At 38.9% G+C, this 12769-nt stretch overlaps 1 protein-coding gene across 10 annotated transcripts in view; it reads right to left on the minus strand.

Annotated features, from left to right (window-relative positions):
- The window catches only part of LOC124802474 (ral GTPase-activating protein subunit beta), a 398111-nt gene that overhangs the window by 113885 nt on the left and 271457 nt on the right, over nt 1-12769 (minus strand). The gene's annotated exons all lie outside the window — the stretch shown is intronic.

The following is a 12769-nucleotide window of genomic DNA, read 5'->3' on the forward strand; positions in this document are numbered from 1 at the left end:
TTACTGCACATAAATTTCTAAATATGATATTTATTTCAGTTCATCTACATACATGCTCCATGTCGTGAAATTTGAACCTCTGGAATTAGACAGAATTTGAGAATACTATAAGGTAGATATGTGGTTGATCAGCTAAAATAGGATTTTTCATTTGGGAGGAATAGTATTATTCTCAATTATCTACATCTCTCCCACAAAGGCAGTGTCATATTTGATTTAACATCTGAAATAATCTGTTAGTTAGGTGCTGAAAAAAATGCAAATAAAAACTGAAAAGAAGTTCATCTAAAAATTGATGAGTATAGAATAGAACAGATGAGTGTCTGAGTGTGTAAGCTGGAGATCAATCATAAAAAAGACTGTTCCTTTGTTTGTACTTTTGGTGAGTTATCATGAACATGCTAACAAATGTTTCTGAAATATAGCAGAGTTGGCAAATGAAGATCCCTGAATGCGCTGTTGCCGGTTTTCAACTGAAATGCAAACAGCTGTGAAAGCAATAGTCATCTAAGTAGCTGCAACAACACTGAAATGTTACCCTATAGATGTATACAAAATCCATTTTACAATAGGTGACACATGAGTTGTTTCAGCAAATTTGCATATTTCATACAATTAGTGGCAATTCATATGTTTCAGGTGTATGTGTACACACACATAACTGAATTGTGTCAAATAGAGAAGTACACATTCCCGTTCATACGTGATATAACGGGTGGTGAAAGGTAGGAAGATTAGGGACTAACATGTCATCAACATCAAGTTTCTTAGAGATGGAATGTTTCAAGGATAGTGAAGGACATAGGCCATACCCTTCTAAAGGAAGCATCCCGGCTTTTGCATGGACCGGTTTCGGGAAATCATATAAAACCTGAATCTGTACAGCTAGATATGGATTTAAACTGTCACCCTCTGGAATGCGACTTCTGTTTGCTAATCACTGTGCCACCTTGTTCAGTGTACGAGGTGTGATTGGAAAGTTTTAAGAATGGGCTTCTAATTGTACAGTGGTGGTACTTACACGCTACTGTGATGCATCTCCCTCAAAACAATACCCCCTCTGACTGAACTCACTGACTCCAACAGTGTTTCCACTTTTGGAAACATTCTTGGAAATTTTTTTCCTGAAGTGTGTAAAGGATGCTCTCCACATTTGCCTGGATGTCATCAATTGAGTCAAATTGCTTGCCTTTGAGTGAAAATTTCAGTTTAGGAAACAGGTAGAAGTCCATAGGGGCCACATCAGGGGAATATGGCGGTTGTGGATGCACAGGAATTCTGAATTTGGTCAAAAATTCAATGATGGAGAAGGCACAATGGGGCAGAGCATTGCCACGGTGCAGCACCCAGCTCCCGTCTCTCCACAGTGCAGGCCATTTCTTCTGCACCTTTTCGCACAAACGCTCAAGGACACATTTGTAGTATTCCTGGCTAATTGTCTGTCTTCCAGGGGTAAATTCATGACGCACAATACCAGCAGAATCGAAAAAAAATCACCAACATTGTCTTCACCTTCGACCAACTTTGCCATGCTTTTTTCGGTTGTGGTGAACCTAGTGTCTTTCACTGAGAAGACTGCACTTTAGTTTCAGGATCATATCCATACACCCACAATTTGTCACCTGTAATTACATTATTTAACAAATCTGGGTCATTTTTAGTCCGGTTAATCAGTTCTTGGCACACTTCAAGTCGGTATTGTCTCTGGTCACTTGACAACACTTTTGGAATGAATTTTGCAGATATTCAACACATGTTTAGATCTTCAGTTAAAATAGACTGAACTGCATACAAAATTAAATTAAGTTCATCAGCCATCTCCCTAATTGTAAGTCTACAATCAGAGTGCACTAAGTCACGAACTTTCACAACATTTTCATTCATTTTTGAAGTGGAAGGACGGCCAGAACATGGTTCATCTTCAAATGATACGCGACCATTTTTAAATCCGTTGAACCAAACCAAAACACTTGACTGGCTCCTGCAGTTATCACCAAAAGCTGTTTTTAATAGTTTGTAAGTCTCAGAAGCTGATTTCCCAGTTTTAAAACAGAATTTCACACAAACTCGTTGTTCCGTTTTTACGTCCATTTTCACGCAGACAAAATCCGGCAACAAGCCCTAACAGACCCACACTCAACCAGCTGACACAACAAACTGGATAAATGATATGTAGTTTCCTGTCAGAGAGTGTTCAAGGACAAGGCAGTGACTCACTCCCCACCCTCCATGTACCTGCCTGCCAAACCAGTAAGCAGTAGTGGATCCATTCTTAAAACTTTCCAGTCACACCCTGTGGAAGGTGGTGTTAGTTGTGGAATTTCAAATGCTCTTTGACACTAAATAATCACATGCATTTTCTTTTCTCCTTCCAAGTGAATTTGTAACAGTTGTCACAAACTAACACTTTTGTTGTCAAATCAATTATTCTATGTAAAAGACATGAAACTGATCAATCTACACCTCAAGCACAATTGAAAAAGGCATCATGAGCTTCAGAAATAGAGGAGCAATGGGAAGCAAGAGTGGAAATTGTCTGAGTATTCACTGCTCAAGCCAATTCATCTGAAACAGATGAGGAATGGAAAGAAAGACTGGAAAGCTCCCAAGTACACAAGCCTCAAGCCTGTTTGAAACAGTTGAGCAGTGAGAAGCTAGACTGTATACCATTTGAGTACGTGCTGCTCTAGCCAGGTGACAATGAACACAAATTTACACCTTTGTGTATTCCAATACAATGCTAATTATGATTACTCTTCATCCAAATGTGGTAATTGGAAAACTGGATAAATTATGCATGTATTGCATGCACTCAAATTTACAAATGAAACACCGGGAATGTGCTGTGCTGGTGCAAAAAGGAATCACCCAGAATTACATTCACTACCTGAACCATTATCAACACTGGTATAAGGTGACACAACCCAATCAACACGTTTCTTGTCAAACATACGCAAGTACAGTTCAAGTTTCCAAAAGACATCATTCCGAGCAACAGAGCAACAAATATAATGCGCAAGAATTATATGATAACATTCAAAGTGCGAAGATAAATTTACCATCATGCACGATGATTATTGCCTTCTCCAAATGGAGATAAAAAATTTCTTCAAATTTATTTCATAGGGAAACTCTGATAAACAATTTGATCAATGCTGTCAATTCAATGTGTGCATTAAACGAGAAATTGCCACTACTTACAAACTTGATTCAATCAACACAATGAATTAATTTGATTGTTCAGAACTGACCTAGACAAATGCTGGCTGATAAATAAAAAGTTGTAATTAGAGCAGACAAAACACCTGTCAACAAGAAAGAAATACTGTACAATGCACCAACAATTAATGAAGTGGTAATCGTTATTGTCTGTGAAGAGTTTAACTCATGTGATACAGTTTTTCATTACAGAAATAGTGGTATTCAATGTGTCTCTGAAACTCATTGCTCATACTATGGATTGCAATGCCTGATTGATATCATTTCAAAATCAAATTGAGAAATCTACAGACAAATAAGGAAACAAATAAGGAGGTCAGTGCCACAAATTACTATTTATATTGATGATGGTTTGTCAAAATGCTGAAATGTTGTCAATTCTCTCATCAATAGAGTGCCAATATGTACAGCAAAAATTGAAACTGAATTACACTTACATTTGGTTAAAGGAAACCAAGTTGCATTCAGAAGATTGCATACATTTAAATGAAGCACAGTTAACGGTGACAAAGTGAATGGGGAAAAATGGTCATGCTAGAAGCGGCATATAGAGAGAGTCCACAAGGCATGCATGAATACACACATCTTTGGGTTGTCATGATATGACTGCATGTGTATTCAAACAAAAATTGAAATTTTTACAGGATTTCATTGTCAAGCATCAAGTTTTTGGAGAGACATGGATGCATTCCACTGAATGGCAAAATACAGAACTGCCACATGCACACATTAACTGATCAAGTTATCTCAGCAGAAATACCAGATGTCAACACTGATCCAGACTAATTTGAAGCCATCACCAAAAACATGATTCATGATCCATATAGCTTACTCCATGTGGCTCACTCAACAACAATTCAACATGCCCAACTGATGAGGAATGCACGATACAACACCAATGAGACTTACTTGCTGTGACTATCAGTGGCAATCCACTCTATAGTTGATGTGGCAGCCAAAGACTTCCAGCATAAGAAGTCACCCTCATTCTATTAACAGCCTTGTCAAAGAGGGGGGAGGACCGGACAGAGGTTCAGGCCGCTTTCTTGCCATTGAGGTGGGAAACTGCCCCTAAAGGTGGAATAATCAGCAATTAACGGCGTGAAGATGCAGAAGGCAATGGAAACCACTGAATTAAAGACACATAATGTGTATCCAAAGAACATGTGGCCTGCAACTGAAATAATATTATGATGATCTCACCAATGGCAAAAGATTCTGGAATAAAGCCCATTCAGATCTCTGGGAAGGGACAGAGAAGGGGGAGGTGACTATGAGAAAAAGATTGAATAAACAATGAAAGGATAAAGTTCTACAAGCTGGGGCATGCAATGTCAGTATTTTGAACATAGTAGGGAAGCGAGAAAATCTGAAAAGGGAAATGTAAAGGTTCAATCTAGACATAGCGCAGGACAGTGGAGTGAAATGGAAAGAAGACAAGAATTTCTGGTCAGATGAGGATAGGCTAATATCAACAGCAGCAGAAAATGGTACAATGGGAATAGGATTTGTTATGAATGGGAAGGTAGGGGGGAGAATGAGTTACAGTGAACAGTTCAGTGATAGCGTTATTCTCACAAGAATCGATCATAGTGCAGGTATATATGCCGACATCGCAAGCTGAAGATGACGAAATAGAGGAAGTAGATGTGGATGATGAAAGGGTAGTTCAATACACAGAGGTAAATGAAAATTTAATAGTCATGGTGGACTGGAATGCATCTGCAGGGGAAGGAGTAAAAGTAAGGGTTATGAGAGAATATGGGTGTGGTATTAGAAATAAGAGAGGAGAAAGGCTAATTGAGTTCTGCAATAAATTTCAGCAAATAACAGAGAATACACTGTTCAAAAATCACAAAAGAAGGAGATATATTTGGAAAAGCCCAGGAGATATGTGAAGGTTTCAGTTAGATTATGTCATGCTCAGGAAGATTCTGAAATCAGATACTGGACTGTACATCATACCCAGGAGCAGATATAAACTCAGACCACAATTTAAAAGTGATGAAGAGTAGGTTGAAGTTCTGAGAGACTAGTCAGGAAAAATAAATCTGCAAAGAAGTGGTATACAGAGGTGCTAAGGAATGAAGAGACATGCTTCAAATTCTCAAAGGCTATAGACACTGTGACAAGGAATAGCTCAATAGGCAGTTCAGTTGAAGAGGAATGGACATCTCTAAAAAAGGCAATCATAGAAGCTGAAAAAGAAAACAAAGATACAAAGAAGGTAACTGCAAAGAAACTTTGGGTAACAAAAGAAACACTTCAGCAATCAATGAAAGAAGTAAATACAAAAATGTTCAGAGAAATTAAGGAATACAGAAACACAAGTCACTTAAGAATGAGGAAGATAGGAAGTGTACGGAAGCTAACGCAAAATGGCTGTATGAAAAAAAGTGAAAGTCAAAACAACCTTTGGTGAAATTAAAAACATGGGTGGTGACATTAAGAGCACAATGTAAATTCCATTAAAAAATGCAGAGGAGAGAGCAGATAGGTGGAACAAGTACACTGAAGGCCTATATGAAGGAGAAGACTTGCCTGATGTGACAGAAGAAGAAACAGGAGTCACTCTGGAAAAAGCATTATATACAGTATAGAGTGTGACCAGGCAAAGATTGCACAGCATCGAAGCATACTAATGTTGAGTTTGTATATGTTCTTGGGTACCATGACTGACCTCATTTGAATTCTTCTGCCGGGAGAGGTAATTTGGAGTTGGAATGGCTGCATATGTCGGGTGCAGGGTCACATATTGTTGTGGTTCCTGTTGATTCTCTCTATAGGTGGGATTATAATAGGCATGGCCTTCACCTCAACGGGAAAGGGAATGGTAAACTGGCTGGGAAAATAGCAGGAAAGTTAAAGGGGGGAGGGGGGGGGAGTACTGCCATGAGTGATAAAATATCAGTGGTTATAGTGTTCAGAAAAGGTCCTTTTTTAGGGTACGCAGGACAGAAGTTTTAAGAGAGATTAGGATTGAGACAAACCTTGAGTTTGAGGAAGAAAAAAAAAAAACATAATTCTAAGTTATTACATCAGCATCAGCTGTTGGTTAAGAATATTCAAGAATCGGTAGAAATTTCAACTCCACCCACTTTTAACTCAGTCATTGTGAAATATCAGCTATATTTATTGCATCAAAATATTCGAGAACAGAGAAAAATAATGAATTAATTATCTGCATAGATGAATTAGAATCCTCAAACCCAGCTGACATAATCTGCCTCTCTGAACATCATGTGACCACTGGTATAGAACTTTTAACTGTTACAGGATTTAGGGTAGCATTTCACTTTAGTAGAACAGAAATGGAGAAAGGAGGAGCTGCCACATTCATCGAGAACTGTCATAAATTTAAAAGCATAGACATTCATAAATTTTGCCTAGAACGGCATATGGAAGCATGTGCAAATAAGTAGAATTTCATAAAAAACCCTTCATAATATTAAGTGTATATCAAGCAGCGGCAGGTAACTTTAATCTGTTCATAAACCACCTTGAAGCTGTACTGGCCCATTTAACTACCAAAAACAAAGAAATAGAGGTTGCTGGTGATTTCAATGTAGATTTCCTTAAAGACCATCCCAATAAGAACTTATTTGAGTTAGTAACATTATCATTCAACTTAATTCCCACAGTAAAATTTCCAACTAGGGTAACCAATTGCTCACTACAAGCCGTTGATAATATCTTTATAGAAAAGTCCAATGAACAAATTTATATTACAAAACCAATAGTCAATGGCCTCTCAGACCATAACAGGCAGTTCCTTGTGTTAAATGTTAATACTGAACAGAATATAAAATCTGTTAAATCTGAACTTAAGAGGGTAATCAATAAGCCAAAAATTGATTATTTTATGATATGTCTGCTTGTGTCTGTATATGTGCAGATGGATATGTGTGTGTGTGCGTGCGAGTGTATACCTGTCCCTTTTTCCCCCTAAGGTAAGCCTTTCCAATCCCAGGATTGGAATGACTCCTTACCCTCTTCCTTAAAACCCACATCCTTTCGTCTTTCCCTCTCCTTCCCTCTTTCCTGATGAAGCAACCGTGGGTTGCGAAAGCTTGAATTTTGTGTGTGTTTGTGTTTGTTAGTGTCTCTATCAACATACCAATGCTTCTGTTTGATAAGTTACATCATCTTTGTTTTTAGATATATTCTTTCCATCTTTTTTCGCCCTAAGGTAAGTCTTTCCGCTCCTGGGATTGGGATGACTCCTTACCCTCTCCCTTAAAACCCACATCCTTTCGTCTTTCCCTCTCCTTCCCTCTTTCCTGACGAGGCAACCGTTTGTTGCGAAAGCTTGAATTTTGTGTGTATGTTTGTGTGTCTATCGGCCTGCCAGCACTTTCGTTTGGTAAGTCACATCATCTTTGTTTTCTTCTGTACCATTTCAGTGCAGTAATGTGTTCATTGTAAATAAGTATTGTAGTAGTTCTATTATATGTTTATTACCTTACAAATAAAAGAACATTTTTTTAAATTTTAAATTCAGTGCATTAATGCGATCTTAGTAAATGAGTGTTGTAAAATGATCCTTTCATATAGTGTTCATTTAAAAAAAGACAAGAAGAAGAAGAAGAAGAAGAAGAAGAAGAAGAAGAAGGAGAAGGAGGAGGGGGGGGGGGAGGGAGAGAGGGGGGGGGGGAGAGAGAGAGAGAGAGAGAGAGAGAGAGAGAGAGAGAGAGAGAGAGAGAGAGAGAGAGAGCGAGAGAGAGAGAGACGATCATTCCACTTGGGACCTGTGGAAGGTACATTAGCTTATTTATTTTAGTTGTACATCTTTATCATTTTTTTTACATGTTCTACATCCAGATCAATTGCAATGAAAGTACATCTAATTTAATTTGAATGGGAAATGCAGCAGCATCTGTCAATTAAATCCACCAATATCAACAGGGATGCTACAGTGGTAGCAATGAAGCAGCATGGCTCATTCTATCATTTCCAGTCAAAGAATTACATCCAACAGTTGTTTATTTGGCAATACACCTTGAAAGTGGACAGTGCATGTACTCCACAAAAGAAAATGTATGCACAATATCATTGTTACTACCTCCAACAATGTTAACTGAATTTTTCTCATATCTGCTATGGCTCTGCTTTCCTATGAATTGCTAACATACTACACATGGAATGCATCAGTGAACAAGTTTCAGTGCCGCAAACAAAGTAAAGCAGTTGCAGAACATCTCAGTTTACATTCAATCGTCATGCTAGGGCATCTGTACAGCATTCACTCACACAATGTAAAATATTTTTACATGTGACTACTGTTGACCTATGTAGGTAAACTGATGTTCCTCCAAGAACTGAACACAGTAGACTGTCACGTATGTGCCACTTGTCTGAAGCTTGGCCAAGAATTAAATCTGCTTGAAAATGAGGTACACTGGGACACTTCACTCAGTGATGCATCAAATACTGATTACCAAAAGCAAACACACGTTACTTGCAATGATATTGGAAACATGCTTTCCACCCAGTCCAAAAGATCTTTGGGAATAGTACAAAGACTGCACGAATGAAGACATCCTACATTGTCTGCATGCTATGGATCAAAATCTGGACATTCAGTTAACACAAAATGCTTACAATGAGGTGCTGGTCATTTCAAAAAACAATTTTGGATACTGGGAATGGGAAAATGGCAATCAATGAAATCAGACAATGTTCACATTTCCAACCAACTTTTGTAAAATCACAGGAACACAGACAAAATGATGCATAGTTTTCCAAAAAGTATCACACAGGATTACAAACCTCATCAGTGGCTCAGTGCATACATTAGCAGCCATAAACAATTTTGTCAATGCCATCAAATTCAGCATTCAAAACAAAATATCAGGTGATGTGTCAATGTACCAGTCGATTGATACCATAATGAATCAACAGGAAGCTGTCAATTACTCAACTGAATTCTTGAATTCACAAGATTTGTCAATGAATGACCACAATCTGACTAGGCAAGAGCACAGTTGATTAGCCAGTGGCAGAACATGCTTCTGAGCACAACAAGCTCAAAGTCAATAGCTGCCTCACAGCCCATGCCATATGTATCCTCACCCCCAACACCAGCTTCTCTGAATGACATGGACAGGAATTGTCCTCAACACATGCTTCAATCACACGATCTTCTTGATCTCAATCTCCGGTAGTCTCTACACCACACTCACCTCCACATCTGTCCCCGTAACCAACCCAACTTCACTCATTCTATGCCCACATCCTCCTCTCTGTACTGTCTCTCTTTCCTCTGACTTGTCTTCCCTTCACAATCTACTCCTCCACATCATTTGCAACTATCCCTGCTACTCCACACTGAGCTCATTGGTGTAACATACCTATTTCATGCACCTGTGATCTCTTCGTTCCAGCCACCATCACCCCTTCTCCAACCCTCCGTACCACTCGATGCCCCTCCTCTCTCCCCATCCATTCCCCCAACACGACAGTTCACCCCAGTCAGTGTAGTTAGCTGTAATTGTGCAGAGTGTGTGTGTGTGTGTGTGTGTGTGTGTGTGTGTGTGTGTGTGTGTGTGTGCGCGCAAGAGCTATAGCTCTGAAGGACGGTTCCTCTTTTGACTATACCGTATTTACTCGAATCTGAGCCGCGCTTTTTTTCCAGTTTTTGTAATCCAAAAAACCGCCTGCGGCTTAGAATCGAGTGCAAAGTAAGCGGAAATTCTGTAAAATGTTGGTAGGTGCCACCACAATTAACTTCTGCCCTCGAATATACGTAGTGCTACAGAGGCATGCTTTGCAGGCACAAAGATAAACACTGGCGTCAAAACAATTAAGATTGGAGGCGAGATTTTTTCTCTGCCCCGAGTTTCGACCACTGCATTTTCATACATTATCCAACGAAGTAAATACAAATTCCGTATTGTTCATCTTCGAATGTAGCAGCCTTTCAATATGGTACGAAAATCCGACTGGCAAGACTGTTTGGGATGTTTGTCAATATGGCGAACTCTACATTCTGAATTTTTTCCTACTTGTGACAAGAGATGGTTGCTAATGGGAACTTTTATGAATTGTGAATCACATGCAGTATTCTCTTCACCATAATAATACGAATATAAACATTTTGCCATGTATTCTTTCGTGTTTGCTGCTATCTCAATTAAATTCTGCCTGCCTAATAAACTACGAAAATAGAATGAGACAACAGCAAACGCGGAAGAATATACATATGGCATGTTTATATTCGTATTATTCTTACGCCCAATAGTGATACAGTCAGAAATGAAGCACGACAACTGACTAGATTTTTAAATCTAAGATGACTCTAATTTCTGCCCAGAATGTAATGTACTAAAGAGGCGTCTGCAAAGATTTTCAAACAAAGAAAAATTTTCGCTAAACTCTCCTTCACAACATCTCTATCACATGCAGTCTGTTATTTGGATTTGGTCCTTGTTGATTATTATCAAAGAAAGCACGAGTGTGAGTAATAACAAATAGCAGTCTCTTTCCATTGTTTCGCTAATGAGACGAGTCCTCTCTCTCTCTCTCTCTCTCTCTCTCTTTTTTTTTTTTTTTTTTTTTTTTTTTTTTTTAAAAAAAATTGGAAGCGGCGGTAGCGCGCACAAAAGCAAGACATGCCGCCAGCGGCGACAGGTCATAAACACTCATTATCAAAATGCAACAAACAATGCAAGACACAGTACAATAATGCATTTTCAGCTTAGAGTGACATAAACAACTATAACAAAGAGAACGGCACTTATCAGATCAAAGAAAAATAAGCAATCAATTCAAACCAGACGAAGCATGTGAAAAAGGAAGGGTACCCATATAAATACGGATGGAGCGTCTGACGCATAGCAATGGCTACCTGGTAAAGCTTAACTGCTAAGCTTACGACTCGAACCAAACTACTGTAGCTGTGTCGTCATTCGTTCGATCTAAATTGTGTCTCATATTACGATGGACCAACTTTGTTTCGATTAGGAGGTGCGGCCTAAAACTTTTCTCTCCCCTTGAATTTCGAGTCTCAAATTTCAGGTGCGGCTTAGATTCGGGAAATTTTTTTTTTCCTTGATTTCGAGTCTCATTTTTCAGGTGCGGCTTAGATTCGAGTAAATACGGTATATCTATATATCTACAGTACTGTCACACTCAGACTAAACATGGCACTGTGTGTTAATACACTCCCTGAATTTTCATAGTGTACAAATGTCACACTGAAGATGCACGCACACACATACATAAACATCGAATATATTGATATAGTAGAAAAGACCTGGGAGAATTACCCTCATATGAATAGTGTGATTGGGTTTTGTTGTGGAATCCGGAAATTTAAAAAAAAGTTAAGGAACTTCTCCCCAACTTACAAGGGACCCTACCAATTTACATGACTGATGTCCCCCTTTGCCTGTCAATGCAGAAATTCATCTGGCAGACAGCTATGTAATTGTTATTTCAGTAGACTGAAACCCTACCACAGGTAAGTCACACCATCCCAGCCAACCATGGCCACAGAGCTACCAAGGAACAGGGTGCTCTTGCCACCCAAATGCGCAAAAGAAAGAACTTCCTACTGCTTCCGTGGATGACGTACACTTTGCATTCCAAGAACTTCGAAGCACTTTGGTTGTGGAATTAGTTGCATTCTTTTGTCCCCTCTGTCAGTTATTTCTCTCTGTCAACTATTTCTTCACGAACTTTCAACTGGCAAGAGGTGTGTGGCATCCAGGGAATATTCCAGCTAGATACAACAGCCCTTTCCTTTTGTTTACTTGCTGTGTCACCTTCTATCATTATGTTATCTTCCCTGGTGTTGCATCATCAGAGAGCCCACATTAGGATATGTAACTTCCACAATCTCCTTTAACTGCTTGCATTGTGGGTGATTTATGTGATTTGGTGACTGGCCTTCTACATTCCTATGAAGCATTACTGAATATGTTTAGTAACTTTGCTGCACTGTGCTGCCGATTCTTGCTTCTCACCTTTCTTTCCTCAGGAATGGGCAAACGCCACACCATCAAGTGTCTTGTTTTGCTCTGTTATGCTGCACTGCTCGCCTGCGACGTATTGACTGCATGTATTTATGTTTTTGTTCTTGTTGCTATGTTATTTGACTATATTTACAGAGATGGTGAGAATAGAGATGATGTCTTTCAATGAGATGCTAATTACTTGTTACCATGGAGTTTAACAAGTAACAGATGCTGAAGGACATTTCTATTACAATTTTGAGAGTTTCTGTGTCGCAGAGTATTTATACTACATCGTGCACTTTGATATAGAGGTAATTCCAAGGAGACTAAATAAACCTTCCAGGTGTTATATTTCATTTGTGATGGATTCTGCTGTCTTACACCTGATGCAGTGCATTGTCTGCACGATCAAGTGTATGATGAGATGGGGCATTTACTGTTCAATTATTCACATTTGCTGGGTTCTAATGTTATCTATTAGCAGCCAGCAACCTAACAGTTAAAAATAAATACAATCAAGGCAGTGTCCTAATTTCCATGTTAGGTTCTGTGTGAAGTTTTCCCTTCTGCATACACTAGATCACATAAGCATA

Source organism: Schistocerca piceifrons, chromosome 6 (assembly GCF_021461385.2).
Source record: "Schistocerca piceifrons isolate TAMUIC-IGC-003096 chromosome 6, iqSchPice1.1, whole genome shotgun sequence".
NCBI classification, from domain to species: Eukaryota; Metazoa; Arthropoda; class Insecta; order Orthoptera; family Acrididae; genus Schistocerca; species Schistocerca piceifrons.